This window comes from Carassius carassius, chromosome 31 (genome assembly GCF_963082965.1).
Source record: "Carassius carassius chromosome 31, fCarCar2.1, whole genome shotgun sequence".
Classification (NCBI taxonomy): Eukaryota; Metazoa; Chordata; class Actinopteri; order Cypriniformes; family Cyprinidae; genus Carassius; species Carassius carassius.
In genome coordinates, this window is record NC_081785.1 from 4,326,684 (window position 1) to 4,341,554 (window position 14,871).

At 38.1% G+C, this 14,871-nt stretch overlaps 1 long non-coding RNA gene across 1 annotated transcript in view; it reads left to right on the top strand.

The window, feature by feature from the left end:
* The first annotated feature begins 8,438 nt into the window (after positions 1–8,438).
* The window catches only part of LOC132112006 (uncharacterized), a 39,457-nt gene continuing 33,024 nt past the window's right edge, over positions 8,439–14,871 (top strand). Inside the window, exon 1 of the long non-coding RNA XR_009424865.1 lies at positions 8,439–8,662. This is a non-coding gene — a long non-coding RNA (uncharacterized LOC132112006). The remainder of the gene's footprint in view (positions 8,663–14,871) is intronic.

The following is a 14,871-nucleotide window of genomic DNA, read 5'->3' on the forward strand; positions in this document are numbered from 1 at the left end:
TAAAACGAGTCTCTTGAAGTTACAGAAAACATCAAAATTCTATATTCATAAACCCACTTATTAAATCAACTCTGAGATTTGTACATTTTCTGCTAGAAATTATTTCATAAATTCACTAAAAGCTATTAATAAGAAATTCATTTTTTTTCAAGTTTTATAGTCCAGTGCCATAATTTTATCTCAATATGTGCTTTTCTGTTTAATTTTACTTCTTAATGACTGTGGGTCTGATGGTCTGAATGAAACTCTTTTTATAATTTCAAAAATGTAAGAAATCTTTGGAACTTGCAATGTAAAACAAAATTTTTGAGCCAAAAAATAAACCACAACCTATGTACTCATATACTTCAGATGAGAAGCTTTATAAATATAAATGTAGATTTTTACTTTGGATGGTAAAAAAATCCGTCTTGACCACTACAACATCCAGATCCAAAAAAACAGTGATCAAGCCAAATCTAGATAAACTAACCTGAATAAAGTGAACTGCCATTGACATTCCCCTGTTTAGTCCTGTCTACCAAACATCCACAGCTGACTTACATTGTTGTCGACAAGCTTATAAGCAACACAAACAAGCCAACTGAATTGTGCAACTGGTATTTAACAGGAACAGTGAAAAAATAAAAATAAAAACTGTATTGCCCAACTTTTTAACTTAATAATCAGAAGCTTATTCAACAAGTCATGACCTCTCCAAAAATCACCCTAAAGCAAGGCAGGATTAGATTGCTTGATTGTAAAATAGACTTCTTATAAATGTAACAAAATGTGAAAAAATGCTTTTAAATAAAAAAGCAATTCCACATGTATGTCATCATATGTCTTTTCCCCCCACATTAAAATACGAAACAGTGTAGCTTTTGTCTAAAATACAGATGTTTACAATTGTCTCCTAAAATGAAATAATGCAAACCTTGGTTGGAAATCGTAATTGATAGGCTGGGTTTAGCCTTTGTATATGTCAGCAGGTTTTCTATCCCAGTCCCTCAGTCATCACAGTGGACCCCCAGCTGATTGTAAACAGGACAGAGGTTCTGTTCCTTAAAAACGTCCAGACACAGACTAAAACTCATGCATTACTCACCCATTTGTCCAAATCATTAGTCATCAAATGTTTAAGAGATAAGGCAGTGTACACTAGATATAACTTTTTCCTAGAAAGCTGTTGCCACTGTACTTTACAGCTACAGCTAAATGTAAGTCTAAGACTAAACATTGATTGAAAAATTATACAGTTCCATCTCAAAGTTTCAAATGTGATGTGAACATTCAGCTGTACATACTTCTACATCAACGAAAGGAAGTGTACAGATGTAACGGCTTTAAAGATGTTCTGTTCCAGTCTAGAAGTGCTGTTAATCAACTGTAAGCCGTTTCCTCAAACATTTTCATAAGTACAACAGCAGGCTGAACAGATCACAGACACAGAACAATAACCCCCAGAAACTGTTACAGTCATTCTTGGTGACTTTAATAAAGCAAATCTCTCCCGTGGTATTTTATTCTTTTTTTATTATCTGTGTTGTGGTTTTCTCTGTGTACTAGAAGCTTTTTGTTCTGTCTCCAAAACAAATTCATTGTATGTGCAATCATACTTAGCAATAAAGCTCTTTTTGATTCTGATTCTTTACAGATACAAAATGCATACAAACCAGTTAAAAGACTTCATCGACTCTTAAAAATAAAGTTTTTTGGGGGGGATTCTATTATTTTCTGAACCTTTAACATCTATGGAACCTTTCAATTGCACAAAAGCTTCTTTACACTCGTAAAGATAAAGGTTCTAAAAGTTTGTTTTCACAGAAATGCCACAGAAGAAGCATTTTTGGTTCCCCAAAGAATTGTTTCTTAAAAGAACCATGTTTTCTTTTCTTCTTAGTATGAAGGAAATTTTAATACGGAACCTTTTTTCCAATATAAAAGTTCAATGGATGCCAATAAAGAACCTTTATTTTTAAGAGTGTATAGTGGGAAAGCATTCTTAAGATCATCATCAAAATGTTCTTCATAAAACCTCAGTCATTGAGTAACCAAAATTGGTATTTTCTATTGCATCACTGAAAAAAAAAAAGGAAAAAAGAAACCTTTTTGGATTTTTTTTATGCTCTTTAAATAACAAAGATGCACCAGACTTTAAACCAGGTTTGAGTTAGTCTATGGTGCAGTCTATTTTCAGTTCCCATGGGAGCACATATGGGCACAAATGCATTTGCTATTTAAACAATGACAGAAAAATTTGAACTCCGTCAGGCTTAAACTAGCAGAAACACTTGTGCCACGCCTTGCGCCACATTGTACCGGGTGTATGATAGGCCTGTCTGAACTAATATTTGAGAGATTTGTCATGTTTGGAGAGGGATTCCTAATCTGTGCTCATTAGGCAAGAGAAACAATTACTAAGAAGACCTTCAGTAAACCAGCAAGGACACGCAAAACAATTTCCACATGCATGGGTCAGGAAACCAGACCCCCATCGCTTCCGGCCCTCATTCAGTTAATAATGCAGTCATACGTTTGATCCAAGTACAGTTATAAAAGCTGACAAAAAGCTTTGCTCACGGGAAGCCAATTCTCCACCTTAATTAGAAACACAGGAGAGCTCAGCAACATCACCCTTCAGCCTAACAATAATGTTGGGTGGTTGGCAGGTTGATTGTAAACTAATTACTGTTTATTTAAAACAAATCATGCCTCTTCCCTTGCTGTCCCTCTTCTCCATGGAGGCAAAGAGTGGAAGAGATCTGGCATCCAAGACTGTTTCACATCGAGTCACGTGGTCTACAGACCTGAAAAGAGGCTTTGTTGACTTCCTCCAGCATTAAAGCAGATGTTTGGCTTGGGTTTGGACCAGAGTGGCAAAGTCATACAGTGGGAAAACTGAGGCAAGAATGCAGGGTAAAGAGTCACTGTATAATATGCAAACACTAAAAGTTAAAGTGGTTAACAGAGATCTACCAGATACAAGCTTTGTTATCAACTTCTTCAAAACAGTTCTGTGAGCTGTTCATTGGTAATGTTAGCACCATCAAAGCTCAGTTTTGAGAACCACCTTTAAACCAAGCTATCATTTTGCCTTCTTTATCAAACCCCAGGATAAACCTATGCTGTCTCCGTGAGATATTTTCCATTCAGTCTAAAATAAGAGCTCAGGCCCTAATCTAGAACTGGTTTTATCAGCTAAATTGGGCTCCATGCCAAAACCTTTGGCTTTGCACTGGAGGCATCTCATGGCTAGGATTGGATCCAGATGGAGTTTCTGCTGCCTTGTGAAAACAAGCTTGCTTGCGTTGGCCTTGATCTCCAACTTCCATCAGCAAAGAGTAGTGTCCTAACTAGACAAGTAAAGATACACTCAAGCGATAACATGCCATTGCAACAAAGTAAAATAAATCTAAGAACAAAGAACATTTACATTTATTCATTTAGCAGATACTTTTATCTGAAACTTGTAAGACAATGCATAATGAAACCATAAAAATGTACTTTGGCTTGCCACCCTCAAAAGATGAGTTATATTGTAAACTTTGGCAGGATTTAAGTACATAGCATGAATCAGTGCATGCTAAGTGCTAACTACTACATACTTTTGTGCATAAAAAGCATGGGGCTCCTGAATCATCTACAAAATATACAGGAGAAACTCTCATTGTAGAACAGTGGTGGAGTCATGTGTCAATGCTCTAATGTAATCTCCTATTTTAATGTGTCCTGTCACAGCTAATTGACTCAGGATATTGGCTGATGACTACCTTTAAAGATTATCTTCTATCCACAACAGATAAAGGCTCTACTTATGAAGCTTATTAGTTATGAATTAGAAAGACCTACATGGTTAGTAATTGAGAAGGCACCGTTTAGTTGTAAAATAATGGATAAAATACAATGAGTGGTTTTGAATCAGACTGAAGCATGACTACTTACAAAAATAAATAGATACATTGAATATAAAATATTATTCTGAGTTGAAGAGACATGAAACTAGCGACAACTTTTAATTATACAGTTTAGAGACATTATACAAACATATTTGAATGCGGCAACAAGATTGTGTTGTGTGTTGTGTTACTCAAATAATGTTGCAAAACCAGTTGTCTTTTTAAACACCTTTCAGAGGTGATGAGGTTCACAGGAAGGACACAGCGAAACCTAACACCCATTTTGACAAGCAAGTCCCACGAAAGTAACCATCAACCCCTAAAAACTCTGTATCAATGGATGTTTTCTTTTCCCATTGATTTTTAAGTTGTGCAGGAGCACAATAAGATAAAAGGTCCTATTGGCAACAAGATAGAGAATTGTGGGACAGTTCCCTGCAGCTGGGGCCGGATTCACAAAATGATTAGTAATAATTAAGTGTGGCGTGGCTTTTCGCTGAATTCTAAATTCAGTAACAACTCTTCAAAAACAAATAGGGACCTTAGGACACATTACCTTGAGAGAACACAAACAAAGCCTGTAATTTACTTCTTTTTACATAGAAAATAAGGTGGTCTAGGATGTCTGACAACTTCTTATAAAAAATCACTTAGGAAGTACAAAGAAATTACAGACTTCTGGGAATTTATGTTATTTTTTATTTTCATCTTAAGAAGATTTTCAAGAATCTGGCCCACTGGTCTAAAAGCACAGAGGATGTGATTCTATTTTTACAATTCCAATCAAACAGTGACTCATAAATGTATCAATATGTGTAACCGGATCCACTGCCATGTGTCCAAAACTGAAGTCGCTTCTCTGATGTTTTCATTATGACTGTATAGTGACTGTACCAAGAATTAATTAGTTAAAAAAAAAGACTTAAATGACACAATTTAAGAAATGAGAGAGTCATTAACTAGTTCTCAGAAGTTTTATAGGATGATCAATAATTCAAAAGGAACAGGATGAGAATTCATTCTTGCTAAATATTTCTTCTGAAAATCACAACTTGCATGTGATTGCAGACAGTATCAGAGTTTGGCGGGAAACTACTTTTGGAGTGCACTCAGTAGACTGCCAAACATAATCACTAACAGCCGATCTCACATTGTGCAATTTAGTGCCAGAAAGTGCACACTAACCAACACCATGCAAATGCACATGCAGGCTCTCCCAATACCATGTGTGTAGAATATGCAGAGGACGTTTCATCCTTAATGGATACTATAGGAATGAATACCACATATCACAAAAAGTCTGTGAATTCTCTTATAAAAACAGATTTTTTTTTTGTGTAAAACATGTTGAAGATTAGCCAATATCATTCATTAAATGATAAGCTGTTTCCTCAAAAAAGCTGTTTATTCAGTGTAATGAAGCCTCTCCTTCACTGACATACATTCAAACAAAACAAAGTATCTGAATAATGCAGTACTAACTGACATAGCATTTAGCCTATTACAGTAGCCTATAGAAACTATGAAATATATTTTCTGCCTTATTCAGTGATAAAAATAAAAAAAATTTTTAAAAAAGTGAATGTAAGTGAACAAGTCAAAAAATGGCATTAGGAAAATAAAGGAAAAAATATTACATAATAAAAATTATTGGTAATTGTCCAGCTGTTTTTATTTTTTTTTATTTTTTTTAGCCAATTAAAAGTAAAAGACAAGAAAACCTGTCAATTAGGCTAAAAAAAAAATATATATATATATATATATATATATATATATATATATATATATATATATATATATATATATATATTTGACATTTCTGTCCCTCTCACTACCTCCTGCCAATATGCCTCAAGCTAGGGATCGCAATGAATGTGGTCACAAAGACATCAGTCCTTAAAATTGCTTAATGTCTCTTATGCATGTCTTTTCTGATTTAAGCTCATCATGAAAACAAAACCTTCTCAACACATGTTCCTGGCCTTATTGTTAATGATTCATTGTTGCATACAAATGAAAAAATGTTGTTTTCATAATAAAATAAAATAAAAAAACCCTTACTGTTTTGAAAGACATCACACTTATTTTTCCACTTCACTCAAACCACCTTGTATTGTATTGCCAACCATGTAAAAAAAAAATATTCTGTGTGCTCAATGTGTTTTTATAATACCTGAATCCATTTCTGATGGAAAAGATCAAATTTAATTAAATCAAGCTCATTTTTGCATTATGATCAGTACACTTTTTATACATAATACCTGCTGTTATACAAAACATAAAGGGTTATAGTGATCCTTTAAAAACAAAAGTTTAAAGCAGCTATATGTATGTTTTAACCTTGAAATATTAGCTTCAAAATCATTCAGGTGGTACAGATTCTAATATGGCAAATGGCTTCTGTTTCTTTCCCATAAACAGGTGAGCAGGTATGAAATTCCACAAAAAGAGTGGATTGTTTTATGGCAGCAACAAATGCAAGTGTAAAGCTATGAGCTATAATTACAACCTTACACTTATAATTCCATTTATTAAACTGTAAGGGGCTCCAAAGTCGCAAAAATAACTACATACAGTTGCTTAAAATGTGAATAATATAACAAATCCGCAATCAGAAAAACATACAAATTATTGCATTAAAATATGTAGTAGGCCTATAATGTTCAAAGATCAACAAAAGTGCCAAAACTATACTTTAGGTTTGGTTTACCTACCTTGCTTAAACACTAAACGGCCCAACTGTGTTTGAATCTAAAGAGACCATGAGGCAGTCCTTTGAGCATGCATTAACTTCACCCTGGGTAACCACCAAAACACAGGCTCATGTTCATCAGGCCACAGCTGCTCCTTATTGACCAAAGCAGATCCAGCACTTCAGTTGGGTGTCTGCTCCACTGCACCACTTATATATGATTTCATTTCCTCTATACTAGACTGGCTGCCTATAACCTTGACAACAACACTTGACAACCCCCAGTGAAACCCACGACTGACACTTCACACACGCACACCGGCACAGCATCAATCACCACAGCAAACCTATCCCAGGCCTGCACCTGCCTACCTACACTCGCACCTCCGGAAAACATTTTAACATTTAAAACTGTCTACACCTCATTCATTCCACCTCAGACAAAAAAATAATTTTTTATAGTTAATGAACAATATGTTTGTCATTAACAATATGTCATGTCCCTTTTTCAACAGTTGAATGGGAAGCAGCTATTTGTCTTTTAGCAAATGGAGTAAAAAATATATATTTGAGTTGACAAAATATATTTTTTATATTCATAAAAATACATACAAATCTTAAATTAAATCAATATAATATCAAGTATATGTGTATAGTTGGTTAATATAATATAATATAATATAATATAATATAATATAATATAATATAATATAATATAATATAATATAATATAATATAATATAATATAATATAATATAATACCAATTTATTTCAGAAAAATAAACAAATAAAATAATTTATAAGTAATATATAGAAGTATATATGATGTATATGTTGTTTACATAGGGAGTATAAAATTATAATATATTTGTTTTTCACAAACAGCAAAAAAAAAAAATGCAAACCAGTTTTGTTGTTATCTGGTTTGTTGTTTGACTATGTGCAAATTACATGTACTTTTTTCTAAGATCAGATAAAGTATTAAACATGTTATTCAGCTTGAAAAATGTTGTGACCTGAATGACTTGAATGAGATCGTTATAAAAAATTTCACACATGCTGACCAGGTTTAAATAAATTCATTAAGGAATGCTTCATTAAGCTCTGTTTACGGCAGACCAGTAGATAAGTATGAACTCAAGAGCTGAGATAATGAACTCGCATCCAACACTCCTAAAGATCAGTGTTTGCTTTGGGAAGTTTTGCTGGTTACACATTCAAATTTCTGAACTCTGTCCAGATGGCTACTATCTTTATTCCATAGTGTTTTTGTGTGGAAAAGTTGGCCCACATCAGTTATTTAAGTGAGGGGCAGTTACACCGCTCTGAATTTATCACCCTCACCAAGAAAGATGTTTAGACTGGATGAATTTCCTTTCTTTTCACTGACAGACAGAATTAATTTTTTCTGAACATTCAGATACAGATGACTCGGAAAACTTCACCCAAGGGCTATATTGCATACATGATATTTCAATACAAATGCAAAAATGTGTACAGTTTTTTCTAAGAATGCATTGTGCCTCATGATAGGATAGAGTCATTTATGTAAATGCACCAAAATCACTACAAAAGTCATGCAAATGAGATAATTAAATGTCAGAAGTTCACTGTAACAATGTTTCCAGTATTACAGGATGGCATAATAGTATATATTGGTGCTGTATATTTTGCAGCCTATAACGGTATATTTTATTAAAAATGATGATGAATCCTATATGCTTCTACAAATTTCTCAGAATATTTCCTGTGTCTCATCCCCATCCCCCTGCCCTTTGTCATTCAGCAACACTCACCATCCCATCGACGTGACATGGGCGTTTGGAACATTAACCTGTAATGCTGTCACATTCCCAGCTGTCATCAGGCCTGGCTAATAGCACAAGCATGCCAGCGCTATATTTCAGAGAGAAGGATTAGCTACACAACATGTTTCAGCTCAACGGTGGGCCCAAGCAGCAATAAGAGGACCGTCGTATTTATGTGCGCTTACACTGGCGTCTCTGGAGTACGGTGAAGAGTGCAAAGCCAGAACTGAGGGGGCCGTTATGTGTCGAGGGAGCCAGACTCTATTAGCAACTGTCTTGCCAAGGTATGCTTAAATTCCAGCATGAAGCAGGACTTGTGTGGTTTCTGCTCTGGCTTCTTCTTTCATTCTTTTTTTTTCAAAGGTTTATTAATGTGGATTTATAGTAGTTGGAGCTCAGAACAGTTAAGGACACCAAAGTCTGGATTAATATCTTCTGGGAAAATCGCTTGCTCTTGATGATCTCACCTCATCTTCTTTTAAAGCATGTTGTGACAATGGTGTAACCTCGTGTAGATGCTTGTTTTAGAGCAAAAAAAAACAACAACACAGAAATAGAAAAGAAACACCTAAACTAGATTGAGAAAGTTGAAAGTAGTGCACAAGATATAATAAATATTTCATCACTATCTTAATCAGTCAGATTTGCCTCAAGGGGGCGGTTGAAAAAACATTGCATTTATGCAATAAATGTGACTTTGTTGCCAAGGAGAGCCTGGAATGTTTTTGTTACCTTAAATTAAATCTGTCAAGCAATGGTGGATGCATTTAATTTCTTCAGATAATAGATCTATATTTAAAATAATAATAATAATAATAATTTTTACAGCTCTGCTCAGTAATTGCATTATTTGAAAAAAAAAAGTTAACTCATAAAACAAAAATATGAAAAATAAACATTTTATTTCAGTTCTCCTCAAGTTCTGCAACATTTCCCATTTTCATTTAGTTTAACTTGATTAAAACAACTAAAAATAAAATTTTAAAGAAAAAAAAACTTGTCACAGTATTTAAAAAATAATAACGAAAATATATAACAAAATTACCAAAAGTATCAACATTTTAATGGAACAAAAACTAAATAATAATAATAATAATAAATAAATATAAACTATAAAGTATAGTAAGATAGCACTGCTTCATACACTTTATTCTTATGAAAGCCTTTCATAGAGTAACACACTTTGACCTTGGACTGGCTATTGTATAAATCAATAAATAATGAAATAATACATAAATAACAATTTGCAGGAAGTTTGGTTAGATATTCTCAGCTGTCAAAACTAACCATATAATCATGCATAAATGGCAAAAATATATAGAAAATCAGCTGAATGTCAACATGGACAGGTTGCATGACATGCCCTCATCCTTGAAAACGAAGAGCAAATCTGCGCAAAGTAAAAATAAAATTTGACCTTGACTACACTAAATATGGGTTCACGTCAGCAAGGATAAACATGGTTTGAGCTGACCACAACAGGGTGAATTATTGTCTGCTGAGAGCACTGAAATCTCAGTTTAGAAAGAGTTCAGTTTTGGTTTTTAAACAGACATTTAGAAAAATGAAATGTTCTTAGTCTTTGATGGTAATGATTTTGCACACTGTTGGGGCTTTTCAGTTCAAAATTAATACATTTCAGTGTTTAATTCTAAGGAGATTTTTGTTTGCTTTTCTAGGTTTTTGACTGGTGAGACACAACCCAAAAATTGTGCTAAATGTAAAAACATAAGTGCAACTAACTGTATTATGATACACAAATGGCAAAAAAAAAAAATTAATAATAATAATTCCTTACATTTATATAGTGCTTTCTAGGCACTCAAAGCACTTACATTGTCAGGGGGGTATCTCCTCATCCACCACCAGTGTGCAGCATCCACCTGGATGATGCGACGGCAGCCATATTGTGCCAGAACGCCCACCACGCACCAGCTTACTGGTGGAGAGGAGACAGAGTGATGAAGCCAATCAGTGGATATGGGGATTGTTAGGAGGCTATGATGGTCAGACGCCAATTGGGCGAATTTAGCCAGGATGGCGAGGTCACACCTCTATACTTTTTGAAAGACATCCTGGGATTTTTAATGACCACAGAGAGTCAGGACCTCGGTTTAACTTCTCATCCGAAGGACAAATAGGCTAATCGAAAAAAAAAGATAAAAACGATTTCCATATGACATCAAAGGCTAACCAATCTCCATGGTTTTGAGTGCATATTCATCTCCTCTAAAACCATGAATAAAACTACTCAAAATAAAAGAAAATATGACCCAGACTACATCAAATAGGGGTTCACTTTAGCCAGGATAAACTTGGTTTGTGCAGACTACAACATGTTTTGTGAAATGAATTATTGCCTTTCGAGAGTATAACCCTAACCCATAAAACAATTGGTTTTGGTTAATTTTCACACATAAATTGCTAGTATATTTCACAGTTACAAAGAAATGGCAAGTAACACATTGAATTAAATATGAAATAGAAACGAAAGTAGAAAGACTTAAATAGTATTTTGTTGTTAAACATATTCCAGTACTCTTTGTTTACTTTGTTTTGCCGTTTTTTCGCAATGTTTCCAATGTTATGATAATGAGATCTCATCATAGTAACATTTCAACTACAAAAAAAATGTAGTTGTGATTTCTTATGTCCTCCCAAGCAGCAGAATTTAACCTATAAGAGGCCTATAAAACGGTTCTGCTGGCAGGAGACTTCAGACTGTTTCTGTTGGCACAGACGCTCACAGTTTTACAGAAAAAAAGTGTATTCCTGCCCTGCTCAGAGAATCAGATATCAAACTTACCTAGTCTGTCATGCACGTCTGTAGCAAGATGAGTTACAGGCCATGCACAAAGTCATGCAATGTTTGGCTGAACACATTAAGTACAGCATATTGCATTCAAAATACTTCTTAAACTGAGCAGGTCCAGCAAATGGCCTTTTAATGCTACAAAAACTCCTCAAACACACCCCTGAGAATGAGGGAGTGAAAAATCATCCAGAGAGGAAATGAATGACTCATCGCTTTGATCCATTTCATAAGTCGCTACGGGAGGGTTAGCTTGATTCAGACCCTATTTCATCCCAATCTCTTTAAAAACAATCCCTCCACCGCGACTCATCACAAAACTGCCCCAACCAAATGCAAAACCACAGTTTCTGAATTAATCCAACATAACCCCCCAGTAAAAACCAAGGGACGGGCAGCCAGCCTGGAACAAAGTTTCACAACATTTACTTGAGTGATTTGCCAGAAACATGGCAGCACAACTGGCTATTGTGCACTTTGCCTGATGATCGTATCTTCTGCTGTCCAGTGGTAACAGATATAGGCAAGCAAAGACAATGAGAAACAGACACGACCCATAAAAATGACATCCACATTCACATATATCTATATCACCTCTTTCAACAGCTCAAGATGAGGGTTATACTGGAAATGGAACACTAGAATGCTGCTTAGTGCATAATACAGTAGAGGGTACTACTATATCAGACAAAATATAATATGAAACAGCATACAGTTGTCTCAAATGGGAATCATCTAAAAAGTAAATGAATCCAATTTTAATTTAATTTCAGTAGTGTAATCAAATAATGAGTCAAGATGTTTAAACTGTTGGCTGGTAACATTTTTGTTGCATTTTTCACACTCAAGCTGTCACGCTGTCTGGTCTCTGTTTCCCTGAGTCTCCACTAGTGGTCTCACTTCCCCATAGGCACCTCACCGTAGGCACTACAATTCCCACAAAGCCTTGTCCCTTCATCACAGTAATTGCACTCCTGTTAATTGCACTCAGGTGTCTTCACTTGATAGTCATTACCCTGCCTATATTAACCAGTCTTTTCTGTTTGTCTTCATGGAGTCCTTTCTTTCCGTCACCCAGTTTCCTCGTCTTCCGAGTTCCTGTTCCCGTTCCTTTCCTGTTTGTTTATTTGTTGGATGGATTTATGGTTTTGACCCCTGCTTGTTGATTTCTCTTTGGATTACCCATTAAAACCCACACTGCGATTGGATCTCTTGTCTCCTGTGTTTCCCTGGGTCTCCGACCGTAACAGAAGGACTCCATCAATGTCGAGATCCAGCAGTGTGGGACTTCATTCCCGTTCCCCAGCCAGTATGGTGGAGCGGAGGGCAAAATATTTAAAATTAACCACCCTCTGCCAAGAGGGCAATGAGGTGGGTGCCATGGCAAAAATGTTCTGGTCCCTAGTTGAGGGGATGGGATATAATGATGCGGCCCTAAAGGACATTTTCAACACCGGGCTGGATGACCCGGTTCCTCGAATTGAAATGGAGCAGTTGGATGCCTATAATTTCTGGGAGTTTGTATTTTATTTACAACATCGGTCTCCGTGGAATACCCCAGCCACACCTGTCTCTCCCGGTGGGATGGCCAATTCTAGACCGGGGTCTACAGACAGGAGGACCGCCAGCCCAGCGCCACTACACAAGATGGCCGCCAGCCCAGCGCCACAGCACAAGGTGGTCGCCAGCCCAGCGCCACGATGCAAGATGGCCGCCAGCCCAGCGCCACTGCCCAAGATGGCCGCCAACCCAGCGCCACGGCCCAAGATGGCCGCCGGTCCAGAGTCATGGCACAAAATGGCTGCTTGTCCAGCGTCTCTGCACAGGATGACAGCCACAGTTGACCCTCCAGAGTCGGGGCTGTTTCCCGTTGACACTCCTGTGAAAAAGCAAGTCACCGTTGACCCTCCTGGGCAAAGGCAAGTCACCGTTGACCCTCCTGGGCAAAGGCAAGTCACCGTTGACCCTCATGGGCAAAGTCCAGTCATCATTGATCTTCCTAAATCCAGTCTAAACACCACGGAATTACCAGAGCCTCTCCACGCCTCTGCTGAACTACCAGAGCCTCTCCTCGTCTTGGCTGAACTACCAGAGCCTCTCTTGTCTCGGCTGAACTACCAGAGCCTCTCCTCATCTCGGCTGAACTACCAGAGCCTCTCCTCGTCTAGGCTGAACTACCAGAGCCTCTCCTCATCTCGGCTGAACTACCAGAGCCTCTCCTCATCTCGGCTGAACTACCAGAGCCTCTCCTCATCTCGGCTGAACTACCAGAGCCTCTCCTCGTTTCTGCAGAACTACCAGAGCCTTGTCACGTCTCAGCCGAACTCTCTGAGCGCTCGACTGATCCTGTCGTGGCCACGGAGGCCACCCTTAACTTGTTCATGTTCTCTGTTTCAGACTTGCCTAACCAGACTTGCACTACTGTGTCATCGATCCCACTGTGGTGGTCTTCTGCGTTGCCCGGGAGGTGGGCTTCTGTCTCGACCGCACGGATGTGGTGGTCTTCTGCGCCGCTCGGGTGGGCTTCTGTCTCGACCGCACGGATGTGGTGGTCTTCTGCGCCGCCCGGGTGGGCTTCTGTCTCGACCACACAGATGCGGTGGTCTCCTGCGTCGCCCTGTTGGGCTTCTGTCTCGACCGCATGGCTCCAATTCCACCTGGCTCCTCTCTGGATTCCTGCCCTGTCGGTTCGGCCTTGGGCCACTGAGCTTTATGTCCTTCCTGGACTTGTGTTTTGTTGTTGTGTTATTTTGTTTTTGTTTTTGCTCCTCTTCTCTCTGTTTCCATCTATGGACCTGGCCCTCCGTCCCTCACCCTGAACCTCCGCCGGTCCACCTCCCTCCTGGGCTCCTTGTCTTTGCTTTTCTCTCTGTTTCCATCTATGGACCTGACCCTCCGTCCCTCCCCCTGATCCTCCGCCTGTCCACCTCCCTCCTGGGCTCCTTGTCTTTTCTTTTCTCTCTGTTTCCCTCTATGGACCTGGCCCTCCGTCCCTCCCCCTGATCCTCCACCGGTCCACCTCCCTCCTGGGCTCCTTGTTTTTGTTTTTGCACTTCTTGTCTCTGTTTCCCCATTTTACCTGGCCCTCCGTTCCTCCCCCTGGTCCTCCACCGCTCCACCTCCCTCCTGGTCTCTGTGTTCCTTGGTCTCTTCTTGGGTTCGGGTGGAGCATCTGGTAGCTGCTCTGTGGAGGAGGGGGTAATGTCACGCTGTCTGGTCTCTGTTTCCCTGAGTCTCCACTAGTGGTCTCACTTCCCCATAGGCACCTCACCGTAGGCACTACAATTCCCACAAAGCCTTGTCCCTTCATCACAGTTATTGCACTCCTGTTAATTGCACTCAGGTGTCTTCACTTGATAGTCATTACCCTGCCTATATTAACCGGTCTTTTCTGTTTGTCTTCATGGAGTCCTTTTTTTCTGTCACCCAGTTTCCTCGTCTTCCGAGTTCCTGTTCCTTTCCTGTTTGTTTATTTGATGGATGGATTTATGGTTTTGACCCCTGCTTGTTGATTTCTCTTTGGAATACCCATTAAAACCCACACTGCGATTGGATCTCTTGTCTCCTGTGTTTCCCTGGGTCTCCGACCGTAACACAAGCACATTGCAATTTCTGCATCACATTATAGAAAGCAGTTGGCCATTTATAAAAGCAAACATTTTCTTTCATTAAAAAAAAAAA